At 37.7% G+C, this 6,000-nt stretch overlaps 1 long non-coding RNA gene across 1 annotated transcript; it reads right to left on the minus strand.

Moving 5' to 3' along the window:
* Nucleotides 5,134–5,989, minus strand: LOC109128822. The gene is made up of 3 exons (XR_002035126.1): nucleotides 5,848–5,989; nucleotides 5,481–5,760; nucleotides 5,134–5,192 (listed from the first exon to the last, which is right to left on the minus strand). It is a non-coding gene; the product is annotated as an uncharacterized LOC109128822 (long non-coding RNA).

Genomic DNA, 6,000 nt, shown 5'->3' on the forward strand with positions numbered 1-6,000 from the left:
GAAAATACATTACCGATCTGTTACTCAAGACAAAGATGCAAGATGCAAAACCTGTTCCAACGCCTATGTCCTCGTCTTCTCAACTCACTGTTCTCTCTGGTACGCCTCTTGTCGATGCTAAAGAGTATAGAATGGTTGTGGGGAGTTTGCAGTATCTTGCTTTTACACGTCCCGATATTGCCTTCTCTGTTAATCGCATATCCCAATTTATGCACAAACTTACTAATTTGCATTGGCAAGCGGTCAAGAGGGTTCTACGTTATCTAGCTGGTACTAGGTCTCATGGTATATTTCTGCGCCGGGATGCTTCTCTCACAGTTCATGCGTTCTCAGATGCTGATTGGGGGCGTGATAGAGCTACTTATGTATCTACCCACGCTTATATTGTTTACTTTGGTGGAAGCCCTGTCTCGTGGTCATCCAAGAAACAGAGAAGTGTCTCTCGCTCCTCCACTGAAGCCGAGTACAGAGCGGTGGCAAATACTGCGTCTGAACTCAAATGGATTTGCTCACTTCTGACAGAACTGGGAATCGCTCTACCTGTTGCCCCAGTGATATATTGTGATAATATTGGGGCCACCTATCTTTGTGCAAATCCAGTCTTCCATTCTAAGATGAAGCATGTGGGGATCGACTACCATTTTGTTCGAGAAAACATCCAATCCGGTACTCTCAGGGTCGCTCATATCTCCGGCGATGATCAGCTGGCTGATGCACTCACAAAACCACTGCCTCCACCTCGTTTTGTCGACTTGAATTTCAAGATTGGAGTCAAGGAATTGCCTCCATCTTGAGGGGGCGTATAGAGAAGGGAAGTGTAACAGAGGTTAAATATGTAATAAGGAATGTATAAAACCCTTATGTACATCACTATATATATTGTAATATCTCCTATCAATAGAATCATCCATTTCCTTACAATCTCCATGCAGAATTTTAGTTATTTTATAGTTTGAGTAGAAGTAGTTTTGGTATTTCAAAGTCAACTCAAGAGTTAGATTATAGTTTGAGTAGACTGTAGAACGATGACTCCATCCTCGAAACACGAAAATCTTATTATTGAAACCAGTAAAACATATTGCTAAAAGATAGCAAAACACTTTTTATCTCAAAAATATTGGGATAAAATCTAAATTTGGTTGTGTTATTGCAACATGTGTTACCCCAAATTGTATCTTCAATAATGAATTTATCTATAACTTTAAACAACATCGTTTTGATGTGTGTACACTCTCAACATTACGAGTTTAAGTGTTATAAAAAATAACTTACCAAAAAAGTTGAACTGGATTGAATCGAGAAAATCTTACCAATCTAAACTGGATAATTAAACATATCCAGATGGAATTTTTTGTATACATATTTATACCAAACCGATACTAAACCGAAGACTAAAGTAGTATATTCGTAATATCCAAAAACTCAATGAATAACTTGAAACATCCAAAAAATAATAATCATAATATGTAAACATAAGTTCAAAAATATTGGTTTGTTTATATGCGAAATAACCAAAATAATCAAATATTGTTAGTTATATTTATTGAGCCTAAACAATCTGTTTGCCAAAAACTGAACCAAAATTCATTAAAACTAAAAAAATAATTTTAACTTTTGATGGATAATTCGGGGAAATATATTCTATATGAATTAAAAACCCTATAAAAAATTTTGGTTATCAATTTCAATGATCCCAACTGATTTGGACCAAAAAGAAATCCTTTAACGAACAGAACATCCCAAACCGAGTAAAAAACGCGGAATTCCCACACCTTACTAAGACCGAACCGGGGAAAACAAACATTGGTAAGACCGAACCGGAGAAAACCAACATTGGCACAATTACAAAATGTCAAAACCTTTGCAAGACCAAAAGCACAGTTAGGGTCGTCAACTCGTCACCAAAAAACAAAAACCCCTTTATTGAGACAATAACGGCAGCGATGGCTGCTGATCTCTTACCACCGTCTACAACGGCTCATACCCAAGCTTCATGACTTTTCCCTAAACAACTATACTGTATTTGTTAGCCTGCTTTCAACCTAGTATTTCCATCATTCTCTATTAGAGCAATTCCATTGATCAGAGTGTTAAACGTGGTTGTGTCGTCAGGCTCATACCCAAGCTTCATGACTTTTCCCTAAACAACCATACTGTATTTGCACCATTCTTCTATTAGATATTTTACGATTTTTGCTTTTTTTTTTTTTGGATATTTACCTTTTCACTGCGCCTTTTAGTGTATATTTAAACTTTCTCTTCAACATTTCCTTTTCTATCTTTGGTAAAAGCCTTGCGTTGCAAGCAAAAAGCTCAAACAAACTTGAAGAAAACCTTTTAGTTCTCCGTCTCTACCCCCATCACAATAACGGCGGTGATGACGGATCTCTTACCACTTTTGTACTGTAATTAGTATTTGCAAATTCTTTGTATACACAAAAACTGAAAAAATTAAGTACCTGGTCTATAAAAAGATTATGGCAACAGCCAACAATACGTCAAATCAATAACAATTAGCTCACAAATACAAAAGAAAAAGAATAGACTACTGTATTCATAGTTTACTGTAAAAAGTTGTTCTTTTAATTATTGATCGTTATTTTGTAAAAGTTGTTTAGTTATTGATAGTAATTTTTCAATACAGCGTGTGACACCCTGTCTATCTTTGGGTGGTGAGGTCTTTTGCACCAATGTGCCTCAAGAGTCGGGTGTAGGTTATGCTGCAAGATACGAGACTGATAAGATGGTAATGTTTCTTGTAAGTCACTTTATTAGACAGCTTACAAACCCGATACGTAGAAAGTGTCATATTTTATAGGATTTTTTGCCATTTATACAACGTTATTCTTTGTATATAAAAGAAATATATACATGTCGTAGAATTTTGTAATACGTTTTACAATCAAGTTTGTAAAATTTTAATGAATAATATATTAAATCAAAGAGTCCAAACCTAACTATAAAAATTTAAAAGTAATGTTGTATATGAGTGTGAAAATGTTTAGAAGATACGTATAAGTTAAATAGCGTTTTTTTTTAATTACTTAATATGATTGGTTTATATTTTAGAGATTGAGGGTAAAATTACAAAAAATTGGTGAGTTTAAGAGATTATGTTTGGCTGAAAACCTGATGAATTTATTTATCAATCATATTAAGAACTTTTCTTTATTGACAGGTTGCAAAGAAGGTAATGGGCAGATTTCAAAGAAGGTAATGGGACATTCGCATTTAATTTTCTCTTTAAGCTCGATTTGATGTGATAATAATCATGACAGATAATAATATGTATCTTTCTGCTCATAATCAGGTTTCAGTCGCCACTGATTTTGTGTACAATTGCTTTTCAAGAGATGTTGAAGCTAGTATTGGGTATGACTGGAATTCTAAACAGGTAAATATTGCTATTTTCATAGATTTGAAGGGAATTGAAAACAAATGTCTTTGTAAATCCGTTTTAATTATAATGTTATGAGCTTTTGTTTCAGTCTCGTGTCCAGGGAAAGATTGATTCTAACGGTGTTGTATCTGCACTTCTTGGAAAGGAATTATATATGGGACTCGAGTGTCTTCTATCTGCATATTTGGATCATAAGAACAAGGATTACAAGCTTGGTTTGTTGTTAACATATGGTTAAGAACTCGAGTGTCTTATATCCGTTTTTTCCCCTATGTATTCTCTTCTAAAGCAACATTTTTTAATAAAGTTAAGACTACGAATTAGCTCTGCAATAAAGACTTAACAATTATAAAATCTAAATTATTCTTATTCGTAGTAGCTTACACTTACATACCTAAATTAAAGGTTATTAAAAAGGGTTATTTATAATTCTAGCCACTAACAAAAAAAAAACAAAGATAACGCCAAAAATGTTAATTTAGAAAGAAGAGAGAGAAGAATAATTTCCTAATCACATCAAGATGTTGTGGAGAGAGAAGAGTTGAGGAAACGCTCTCAGGCACTCTTCCCCGTGTAACCTTAAAACTTCATGGAGTTTTCAAAAAACTGGATCTCACCTACCAGACCTAACTAAAAAAGGCAATATCCAATGGATCTTTCGATACACAAGAAATACCCAACGGTTCCTGCCTTCCCTCTGGTCTGAAAGTCCCATTTCCCTTCTCCCCAATCTATGCTCCGACGAACCACTACTCTTACCAGACTGATACTCCCCCAAGCGCTGGTATGGTTCATCGTACTCCCTCTTAGTTTTTTGTATTTGTAACCCTGTTCAACTCTTCGAAAAATCTCACCCCTGAGTGAGTAACCCTTAAACCCTAACCTGTTTAAATCTATCTTGATTTTATCCCCCTGTAAGCCATGAATAACAAAACCCCTCAGTACCTAAAAGGCAAATCTGTTGCTAGTGGCTATTCCCCTCCACCCTGTAAAAGAATCAGAGCCCCAGAGCTAGACACGAGTAGCCTCATTGAAGATAATGCTCTTACCCTCATAGGAAGACTGACAAACCCCTCGGTTCAAAGACTTTGGTCTCTCTTTTCTTTTCTCTCGAACCGTTGGAACCTGAAAGGTAAAGCTATAGGGTCAGATCTTAGAAAAGGTTGTTTTCAGTTCAGATTTGACTTTGAAGAAGATCTACAAAAGGTACTGGATAACAGACCCTATCACTTTGACCAGTGGATGGTCATTCTCCAAAAGTGGGAACCAATCATCTCCGAGACTTTTCCTTCTATGATTCCCTTCTGGGTGGAGATCCAAGGTCTCCCTAAACATTTCTGGCATCCTGCGATGGTAACCACTATTGGTGAGGAACTTGGCGAAATCCAAGAAATAGAAATAACCAACATGACAGCCAGGATGAAGGTCCTCATTGACGGTCTACAACCACTAGTCAAAGAAACCATCATTGAGTTCCCGGAAGGGGGTGAAGCAAGAATCCAACTATCGTACAAAAACCTCAAATCCCACTGTCTATATTGCAACCGTTTAACGCACGAAAAGAAAAATTGTCCTGGCTATATCGCAGAAAAGGAAAGACAAGAAAGGAGCTCAACAGCTCCAGTTGCGATACCTGAAGTGCGAAGAAACTATTCTACACCGAGTGATAATTTCCGTGCTCCCTCTACAAAGGAGAACATATCTGAGAATCGTGGTTTCTCGAGTGNAACTTTTCATTCTATGATTCCCTTCTGGGTGGAGATCCAAGGTCTCCCTAAACATTTCTGGCATCCTGCGATGGTAACCACTATTGGTGAGGAACTTGGCGAAATCCAAGAAATAGAAATAACCAACATGACAGCCAGGATGAAGGTCCTCATTGACGGTCTACAACCACTAGTCAAAGAAACCATCATTGAGTTCCCGGAAGGGGGTGAAGCAAGAATCCAACTATCGTACAAAAACCTCAAATCCCACTGTCTATATTGCAACCGTTTAACGCACGAAAAGAAAAATTGTCCTGGCTATATCGCAGAAAAGGAAAGACAAGAAAGGAGCTCAACAGCTCCAGTTGCGATACCTGAAGTGCGAAGAAACTATTATACACCGAGTGATAATTTCCGTGCTCCCTCTACAAAGGAGAACATATCTGAGAATCGTGGTTTCTCGAGTGCTGCCCCCTCTGACCACAGGAAAACACTCAGCCCGACGAGAAGTAGGAGATCCTCCCAAACATCTCCTAGTGACTACCATTATGGTCACAGGAAACAGGGTGAAAGCTATTCCAGACGATCCTTCTCTTCAAAAGACCATGTTATGGGAAGCAGGAACCCGAGAGAAAGGATACCATCAAACTCTACCTACTCTTCAAGAGACAGATATGCCAAAGTCAATGGAAACCGCCCAAAGGTGGAGAGAGGTTTCTACACCTAGAAATAATCACATACCTGAGGCGTCTGAGAACTCAAGAACACGACGACCACCCTTGGAAAGAACCATGTCAACCACTGAAGTCACACCACCACCCCCTCCTCCAATCCCTACTACAGATGAGGTCCTGGGCGAGCTTAGAGACGTAACAGTGCAGTATATTAGCTGTG

The sequence above is a fragment of the Camelina sativa genome, chromosome 14 (genome assembly GCF_000633955.1).
Source record: "Camelina sativa cultivar DH55 chromosome 14, Cs, whole genome shotgun sequence".
NCBI classification, from domain to species: Eukaryota; Viridiplantae; Streptophyta; class Magnoliopsida; order Brassicales; family Brassicaceae; genus Camelina; species Camelina sativa.